The sequence below is a fragment of the Acomys minous genome, assembly GCF_964271855.1.
Source record: "Acomys minous genome assembly, chromosome: 7".
Lineage (NCBI taxonomy): Eukaryota > Metazoa > Chordata > Mammalia > Rodentia > Muridae > Acomys > Acomys minous.
Window position 1 is genome coordinate 6,596,043 of NC_140488.1, and position 9,988 is coordinate 6,606,030.

The window sequence follows — 9,988 nt, forward strand, 5'->3', positions numbered from 1 at the left end:
GTTTTCCCTTCTCCCAGCCCTAAGTCATTCACACCGCCCCAGGCCCTGTTCCTGGTTAGTTAATTCTAAGACCCATAAGGGCCTTGGTTTACTCCACCAACTTGGGGCTACTAGCTGAACGTGAGCCCTATGCAACATTGCTGTACTTGTGCTGTGAAGGGATTTCTCACCTGTCCTCCTGACAGGGTTGGGGCACTTGAGTGACACCACTTCCTAGAAGAGGGTGGACCAGCCTTAAGGCTGCCTGCTAACCCAGGACCTCTCACAGAGCAGCTGGTGCTCAGAGAGAGCATGCAGAAAAATTGCTTTCACCTTCCCTTTGCCTTCACTGCAGTTGCCCAGAACAGGAGACAAAAACTGAGGAAGCAATCGAGATCATTTTATTCTGTTTGTCAGGGAAAGGCCAAGGCCTTCCCCATTGCCTGGGAACGTCCACTTAGAATGCCATCGTAGCTTGAGAAATAGCACAACATAGAAGGAAGTCATTCTCGTTTGTTTACACAATAATACCCTTCTCCTGAAGTGGATGAACAACAGCAAGGGCATTGCTAAATCCATTTGCAGACTTAAGACATCCCAGGTTCATGGGCCTTGTAGTAAAGGTAGCAACATTCTATAACAACAAGACAACCTCAAGCCACCCAGACAGGACAGAGTAGAGGGAAGAACAGAAGAGAGTGGTTCACACAGCTCCTCCCACCCTGTGTCACATGATGGTGTGGTACTTAGATGACTTACTCTGCCTGTGCTGGGGTTGGATGGGAACTGCCCGTGTGGGAAGTAGAACGTGTGCAGGGCAGAGCCAGAAGGGCCATCTGCCCGGCCCTCCTGGCCTAGACCCTGTCTATCTCCTCTCTCAAAGCCTCTGCATATCTAAAGGGGTAGGCTCTGGGATCCTGCTTAAAGATGCTGGCAAAAAACTTGAGTAATTTCATCTTGGTGGTTTCAGCGCGGGCCCTTGGGCCGCATAGGAACTCAAAGGAAGGAGGATCGCTTTCAGGCTCCTGCCTGTATTCCAGGTACCCTTCGTGCACAAAATGCTCCGTGATGAGACATCTGGGCTCCCCGTACATGAAATGCTCACTGCCCACATACAGCCCCATGTTGTTCAGTACGCGCCACAAGGCCTGCTCACTAGTACAGTTGTCCTCTATGACGATGATGCACAGCACGATTAGTAGCAGGCCTGTCTTGGGTACGCCTGGAAAACCATGCTGAGTGCCATGGTAGTTGATCCCAAGGGCAAGAGCAACAGAGTAGATGTGGTCCAGGGCGTTTCTTTCCACTATCTCCAGGCCAAAGAGCAGCCTCAAACAATCAGAGGCCTTAGAAAAGATGACAGGGTAGTATTCCTTGTAACCGCGGAGGACTATGTACAGAATCTGAGCCTTAGATGTCAGCTGCTTCCTAGTGTACTTGAGGAGAAGGAAATGAACCACATCAATCCTCTTTCTGTTGAGGACACCTTGTGAGGGAGAGTGTGGGTCAGCCAGTTTTGTTACTAGTCTGCCAAAAGACTCAAGAGATGATGCCCTACTGACAGGGCCCCTGGCATAGTAAGGAGAGGAGGCTCTTAGGCCACTGGGGAGAGCCCAGCGTATTGCCAACAGATGGATGCCCTGAGTGGGTGGCGGTGGCCTCCACCTCACCTGCCTCAGCTCCTGTGATGTGGCCAAGATCCAGGCCCCTTGCCCTGCTTTGGGACTGAGAGCTGTCTAGGAGGTTGCTTGTGTGTCTGCTGACAGTTGGATCCATGCTGATATTCTTGGGAACACAGGAATGGACTTGTTGCAGCTCAGAGGGATGAAGACTCACAGGCCTGCAGGGGGAGAGAAAGGATGAGTTGAATCTGACACCTGAAGCTTGGGCAGCTCTCAAAACTTGTTGCCGGGTTTTTCCTGGGGGGTGCCCTATGCCCAAAGGACTCTGGGCCTGCGTGTGCCTTTGAGTGCAAGGATTCTCACTGTGGCACACTCCCACACCTGGCAATAATGTACCCTGACATGATGGCTGAGCCTGGAGCACGTGCCATCATGCCCTGTGGTGGAATCTGCAGTGATGGCCACCTGGCCTGGCCTCTTCTCTGCTCTGTTCGGAGCTTCCAAAGTCCATCCAAAGTGCATCTTAGCTCCCCTTCCTGGAAAATCAGTTTTCCACGGCAAGAGTGGCAGCTCCCACTCAGGGTTCCCTAGGCATCAGCACAGGGCCATGCATGCTTTATGCAGTCCTCTCTCTGGGGGACGGGGCCTTCTCACATGTTCATTAATGACCATGACAGCTTACCTGGTTGCCAATACCTACCTCCTCTGTCAAAGATGCCTGGCTCCCTCTTGCCTCCAATGGCACCCCATGCTCCAAAGGCTCATCTTCCTGAGAGAGGAGAGAGAAGTCAAGATGAATCAGCTCTGGAAATGCCTGGCAGGGGCGACTCAAGAGCGAAAAGTGTTTCTGCCTTGGTGGCGCTTGCCTTTAGTCCCAGCATTCAGGATGAAAAGGCTGGTCGATTGTTATGAATTCAAGGACATTCTGGTCCACAAAGTGAGTCAAGGACAGCCAAGGCTATACAGAGAGACCGTGACTCGAAATATGAGAAAATAAAAAGGTCAACATGGTGTGCCCCTGCGTTTTCCTGCAGATTCTAAAGACTAGCCTATCCACTCCCAGGAGCTCACCCCCAAAACTATTGCAGGAATTTAGAATGCTATGTCTACCTGTCACTCTTCCAGGAGTTTAACAACTGTTTTGAAAGCTACAAGGCCGTGTATACAAACAGCATAGTATGGCAAAAATTCTTAAGGCACCTCAGAAAATGGCTCTGAGTGGCCCCTCCTACCCAGTTCGCGAATAAGTGAAACCCAGCTTTAGCAACACTCTTCCCCTGAGGGCCTGAAATCAGAAACACCTGATTGACACTCTCCATTCCAGAAACCTGACAAAAGGGCTTCAACCACTGGGAACCAAGAGAGGACCTGTCCCCAGATAGAGTGTCCCTTGCCTAAAAGTACAGACACTTCACAAAATAGCCTCGAGCCCTAGGGACCTGGAGGCCCTCACTCACTGTAAGTAGAGTCCCTTACATAAAGGTCTAAGAATTCCACAAAATGGTCTCAAGCCCTAGGGACCTGGAGCACCTCAGTCCCCAGATGTAGTGTCCCTTACCTAAAGGCACAGGATGCGAGGTAGCTTGATAGAAGTTATTGGAAGCAGAGGGCATGGGACTGAGGCAGGGATCCCATGCTGCCCCACCATGGGAGGTAGTTTAGAGTATTGATACCAGCCCTGCCCCAGGTTAACTAAGGCTATTTTAAAATATAACATATGTCTTTGTCTTGCTTGCTTGCTAGCAGGACCTATAGGCAATAAAGATAATTATTAAAACAATACTGTTATACCCATAGTCTGTTTCCTATGGAGCTCTAAGGGGAAGCTGCTGTGGATGGCCTCTCTTAGGCATCTTGAGTTAGGGTGAGTGAGGTATCTCTGGGTGGTGATGACTATTACCTAGAATTTGAATCATATCAGCAGTTGGGGCCATCTTTGTAAGGCAAAAGGGATTCAAAGTTTGGACCTTCCCACAAGGACTGTGGCCATCTGAAGCTAAGAAAAATGAGGTGCCACAGTTCAGCTATGTCCCAGTGTCCACCCTGCAAGGCAGGAAGTGTCTTTCTTACTTACAGGACCTCAGAATGAAAGGTGGGGCAGAGGAGTCTTTGGCCAGATTCATTCTGGTGGAAAGGTAAGACAGCAAGAGGAACAGGTAAGATGAATGCACATCAGGTGTACTTCAAGAAACCCTATTTTAGATAGGGATAGCTAGGTCATGTGCACATCATGCAAGATCGGTATGCCCTTCCGCCTCCTGGCCCCCGGGGGTCAACAGATGACAGCACCAGCTCACTTATCCTGAGAGGGTTTAGGATCTCATGGAGGAGAGGAACTTGACCTGAGAAGGAGACATCTGTGAGGCTTGTGAGTTCCCAGTCTGGACACATCCAGGTGAGAAGTCCAGGGACTATTTAAAGAAACTCCAGGCCAGCACACAGGCAGGAACTCACAAAGCCTTCCCAGGACTGCTATTACACAAACAGCCTTGGGCAAGGCTCAGTCTGAGCCCCAGGCCCTCTTTCCTAGATGTAGTTGAGCAACTTGACCCAGCTCATCTGAGGAAAGGTCAGTGTGTCAAGATTCAAACTGAGAACTGACAGTTTCATTGTCCAAACAGAGGATTCCAGGACTCTCCCTGCCCTCCTGCAGCCAGACTGCTTCTTTACCCCTCAGCTGGTCAGCTATGCCTTATCATGACTGGTCTCCCCTTTAGGCCTCTTTCTTAACCTTTGTCCCGGTGACCCTGAAATCCAATTTTAGTTCTTCTGGTCTCTCATTCCCTCCCTCTGACACCTGCCCTGAAGGCCCAATCACGGGTCCTCCTGAATCTTCTTTGCTGAGTTGGCCTGCTGTAGGACCAGGTATTCCTGTAACTTGGTCTGTTGTAGGGCCAGGTACTGTGCTCTCATGACCATTATCTGGATGGCACCTACCTTTTGCTTGGTATGAGGTGGGCACAAAGCACGACTGTTTCTATAGAACTAAGCTTTTTTTTCCTTGTGGTCATTTGTCCCTCCTGCCAGAGAGTTGCCTTGACTCAGCATTTCAGCCTATAAAGTGGGACAATGGGCAAAGTCATTCTCTTCTGTAACTTTTTTCCTGGTGACAATAGGGGCACTGTTATTGGGGCCTAGAAAGGCTGAAAAGCTAGTCAAAGGCTAGGTAATGGGGCACTTACCAAAAGCATCTGTTTAGCTGATCCAGCTGAAGAGACAGGGAGTAGTCACATCAAGAAGACTGGTTTACATCAACTTCCAGCAGGTCCAGCTCTCAGCAGCTCTGGAAGGAGTCTGTTAGCCAGGTAAAAACCTGCTGAGACAAATACAGACTAGGGACAAAAGTTAAAGTTGTGTCTATAAGACAATTGGGGTAGGCTTATGCCTTTGAGACCCAGTAAAAGCGTGGACATTCTTTTCTCAGTCCAGAAGACCTGGTATACAGATTGGACAGACTTGTTTTTAGCATGATGAGAGGCACCCTCAAGTCTATATTCAGAATACCACCAAAGGGAAATTAAAAAATCTTGGGCTTGGGACTGAGTAGTAAGTAGTCAGTGCTCCAGCTTGTCAGAACTTTTATCCCTGATCTCCTCAAGGCCTAATCATGAAGTGGTGTTGTATTTTGTCACATGATTTTTAGCATTTAATGAGATGATCATATTTTGTTTTTCTTTCTGTTTCTTCATATAATGAATTATGTTGATGCATTTTTATATATTGAACCACCTCTGCATTCCCGGGATGGAGCCTACTTGGTCATGGCCAATGACATCTTTGATGTGCTCTTGAATTCTGTTTGTGAGTATATTTTTCATCAGTGTTCATAAGGGAAATTGGCCTGAAAATGTTTTTCTTTGGTTGGTCTTTGTGTGTTTTAGGCACAAGAATGACTGTGGCCCCATAGAGTGAGTTTGGCAATGTTCCTTCTGTTTCTATTTTGTGCAATAGTTTGAAGAGTATTGGTATTAGCTCTTCTTTGAAAGTCTGGTAGAATTCTGAGCTAAAATCATCTGGCCCTGAGGCTTTCCCGCCCTCCCCCCAGGTTGGGACACATTCAATGACTGCTTCTTTTCCTTAGGGGTTATGGAGTTATTTAACTTGTTTTCCTCATCTTGATTTAGATTTGGTAAATGGAATCTACCAAGAAAATTGTCCATTTCATTTCTATTTTCCAATTTTGTAGACTATGGGTTATTGAAAAAAGACCTAATATTTCTTTGGTTTTTTTCCAAAGTGTGTGTTGTTATGTTCTGTTTTTCCTTTCTGATTTTGTTGATTTGGATATTTTCTCTCTGCCTTTTAGTTAGTTTGGCTAAGTGTGTGTCTTTTGTCTATCTTGTTGACTTTCTTAAAGGACCGCCCCTTGATTCCATTCATTCCTTCCTCTTGTTCTCTGTTACTAATCTGTTGACTTCAGCTTGAGTTTGATTATTTGCAGCCATCTACTCCTCTTGGGTGTATCAGCCTCTTTTGTTGCAGAAGCTTCCAGAGGAGCTGTTAAGTGGCTAGTATGGAATCTCCCCAATTTCTGTATGAAGGCACTCAGTGCTACAAACTTTCCTCTTAGTACTGCTTTCATTGTGACCCATAAGCTTGGATATATTATGCCTTTATTTCCATTGAATTTTAGACAGTCTTTAATTTCTTTTTCATTTCTTCCCTGACCCAGTTGTCACTGAGTAGGGAGTTGCTCATTTTCCATGATTGTGTAGGGATTTTGTTATTTCTGTTGTTGAGACCCATTTTAACCCATGGTGATCTGAGAAAGCACAATGGGTAAATTCAATTTTTTGTATAAGTTACCCTTTGCTTTGTGACCGATTATATACTGCCAATTTTCGAGAAGGTTCCATGTGGTGCAAAGAAGAGTGAATATTCCTTTGTGCTTCAGGGAAAAGTTGTGTAGATAACCATTGGGTCCATTGGATTCATTCCATCTGTTGGTTTCATATTTTCTCTATTTTGTTTCTGCCTCACCGATCTGTCCATTGGTTAGAGTGGGGCACTGCATTCTCCCACAATTGAGGTGTCTGCACCCTTCAATGCTTTTAGGTTTAGTAGCAACTTTGTTCAGGTTTTGTTTTCTTTCTTTCTTTTTTTAATAAATGTGGGTGCTCTTGTATATTGTTCAAAGATGTTCTGAATTGGAATGTCCCCTTGGTAGTCTTTTCCTTTGGTGAGAATGGCATATTCTTCCCCATATCTTTTCATTAATTTTGGTTGAAATTCTATTGCTTCATGTTGTACTACTCTATTAAAGAGCTGCCTCTGGAATTAAATTAGACACCCTCTCTCCCAACCCAAGCATGCTTGTTTTAAAATTTCCTCCAACGTACCTGTCCTGGGTCAGGAGACCATCTGACACTAGGACAAAGAGAGAAAACAAATCTAAACAGCCCACGGAAAGACATTATGTAACTTCAGAGGACTAATATATAAGATGTAGTTTAGGATCTTAAAGAAAAAATGTTTAAAGATGTATTTATTATTTACACAGCATGTCCTTCTGCAGGCCAGAAGAGGGCACCAGATCTCACTGTGAACCACAGGGTTAGTTCCTGAAAATTGAACTGAGGGTCTCTGGGTTAGGATTTGTAGTCTTATTGAATATTGTTAAAAATCCCTAAAGGAAACTGAAACAACCTGATGTTACCATTTTCTGAGTTCCTGTAGATGTTGGGTTTTTATAGTTTTCTGTTTAATGCCATCTAGGATACGGATAACTATATTATTCTACAGTTGAATGGCTTATATGACAAATACTGAATAAGTTTTTCAGGGTATCTGCCTACATCTACAGACACACACCAACGGGTTAAAATGTAAAATAAAACCCTCAGTCTAAACTATCTTGTTTGTAAGGACCAAACAAACTTCCTTTGGAAAAAGAAACTCCATTTTGTGTTAAACCTAGCCAAGGGCTGAACCCAGATTACACACTAAGCACAAACTAGCCTAAACAGAAAAAAATATTCCCTGACCACACAATCAGCTCACCTTGGGAATGTCCAAATACACTCTCTGCTCCTCAAGCTGAGCAGCACGGGGTCTGGCACATAGCAACAACCAATTAGGAGAGGCCAGGCCAAAGTTCCTAATGCCCCCATGACTGCTTCAGCCAATCTTCTCTATATGCCAACCTGCCCCTACACCTATTACCCAACCATGAAACTCTAAGTCTTGTAACTCTCTGCTTGCAGCTTTTCTGCCCAGATGTCATCCAATCATATACTGTAGAACCCATTTCTTTGTCTAAAACCTATAAAAAAAAAACCCTCTCAATTGAGAATCCAGGCCACTTCGCTGCACCTGCTGTGTCAGCGCATTAAAGGTGTGTCCTGGGTTCGACCCTGAAATATAAACACATTCTTGCCACTGCATTTGGACTCGGCTCTTGGGTAGTCTGTTCAGAGAGTCCCTCAAAATTTGGGCATAACATTGTTAATAACTCCAAATATGCCTACTTAAGATAACCAGAGCTGGACTCGGGAATACTAAATATTCCTTCCAAAAAGGAGATAGGTAAGACGCTTGGCCCTTCCTGGGAATATCCAATTCAAATGCAGCCCACCTAGGAAAGCACTCACAGCCGGACCCACAAGAGTTGCTGCAGCACACACAAACAGGCTCCCTCTTCTCCACTGCATTCAGTAGTTTTGCCAAGACTTTACACTTCACCCAGCCCTCAACGTGTCCATCAACTGGCCAGACAGGAGGCAGACCTGACACTGCTCAAAGCTCCTACCTCGGCTTGCAAGCTCTGCCCACTATGCCTATATCATAAGCCTCAACAGCACCTTAGCATCAAGCCCAACCTACCACTACTATGTAAATGTGCCCCACTCACAACACCTCCAGCACAAGCTACCCCAGCAGAGACAGCTTCTGTCCAGGACCCCAGATACACAACTACAGCTCCTTAGGTCAGCACTCACAGCTTCTCCCTGTGAATGTACAATACTTCCCCCCACAGACATGGTCTCATCCCATGGGTCGTGAACCCCACACCAGCTATGTATGTTGTGGTTCCATTCCTAACAGTGGCAAAATTCCAGTTGTGAAATAGCAACGAAACACATGAGGGACTGCGTTAAAGAGTCCCAGCATTAGGAAGGTTGAAACCCACTGCCCTTCCCTGACCTTTGCAACCACAGCCCCCACCCACTACTCTATCTCAGCAGGTCACAGTGCCCCACTGCTACAGGTGTTCTCTGCCAAATGAAGGTCAAGTGAGGATTCAGCCTTCTGCCCCCTCCTCAGAAAGTGACCTCTTACATCATAGCCTTGGCCTGGTGCTCTGCATTCCCTGCTCACTTATCTCACCACTCACACAGCCCAGCCCACAACAACTGCCACAGCAGAAGCAGGCCTGGGGCGCCTTCTCCTTCAGCGGTTCTGGGCAACATGAAGTAGGGACCAAAGTTACACTGACACAATCCAGCACTCAGAGAAAGGCCAGACATCAATCAAGCCCTGCATCAGCAAGAGAGCTCAGCCCACTACTCTTCAGTCAGCTCTCACAACCCCACACTAGTATACACCTACACAGCCCCATCCTGCTCTTAGGGTGACCCTGCCTCCTCTCAGGTCAACATCCAGAGCCCAGCCCAATTTTGTAAGCAATCACCTAGCCTCCCAGACTGGCAGCCCCTTACCTCCATACTGCAGGATCCATAGCCACGCCCCCAGCACCTCAATACTTCCTGCTTCCCTAGTAATCAGGGGGGCCCCTCACATCCAGTTTGGCCCTTACACCCCTACCTGGGTCTGTCTGCCTCTCTGCCTCAGCTCTAAGCACTCCCAAACACGGCCCTCCCCCACCCTTGCCAGGATTTGTTCCCAAGGGATTCCACAGTGCACAAAGTTTCCTTCTCTAGCTCTTATTAAGTCCAGATCCACCCACCCTTCCACTCTAGCATACAAGCCTTGCCCACCACTATTGACCTCAGCAGTCACAGCCCCACCCACAAGACCAGCACCAGTCCTCCTGCTGCAGGGCACTCTATCCTTACTTCCAAGTTTTCTCATAGATTCATTCTCCATTCAGCCCTGACCCATCTCCTGACACTCCTTTTTGACTTATTTCTGTGCCAGCTGTTATGGACACTTTCCCCAGCCCCCTGTAGAGGTCCTCAGGATGAGCCTGATCCAATGGTGTCCCTAATGGTTAGCGCATCCTGCTGCACTGATCTCACAGACTGTATGTCTGCAGAAGACCAAGCCTTTAATCCCACCACTTGGGAGGGAGAGGCAGGCTGAGAACTGTGAGTTCTAGGGCAGCCTGGTCTACAAAGCAAGTCCAGGACAGCCAAGGCTATACAGAGAAACCCTGTCTCAGAAAAAATGGAAAGAAACAAAGAAAAGAAAGAAAGAAAAAAGAAAAA

At 46.9% G+C, this 9,988-nt stretch overlaps 1 long non-coding RNA gene across 1 annotated transcript; it reads right to left on the reverse strand.

Annotated features, from left to right (window-relative positions):
- Nucleotides 1-1,536: 1,536 nt before the first annotated feature.
- On the reverse strand, nt 1,537-9,386 carry LOC311601347. Its single transcript, XR_014780538.1, has 3 exons — nt 9,260-9,386; nt 2,302-2,370; nt 1,537-1,819 (listed from the first exon to the last, which is right to left on the reverse strand). It is a non-coding gene; the product is annotated as an uncharacterized lncRNA (long non-coding RNA).
- Between the last annotated feature and the right edge of the window lie 602 nt (nt 9,387-9,988).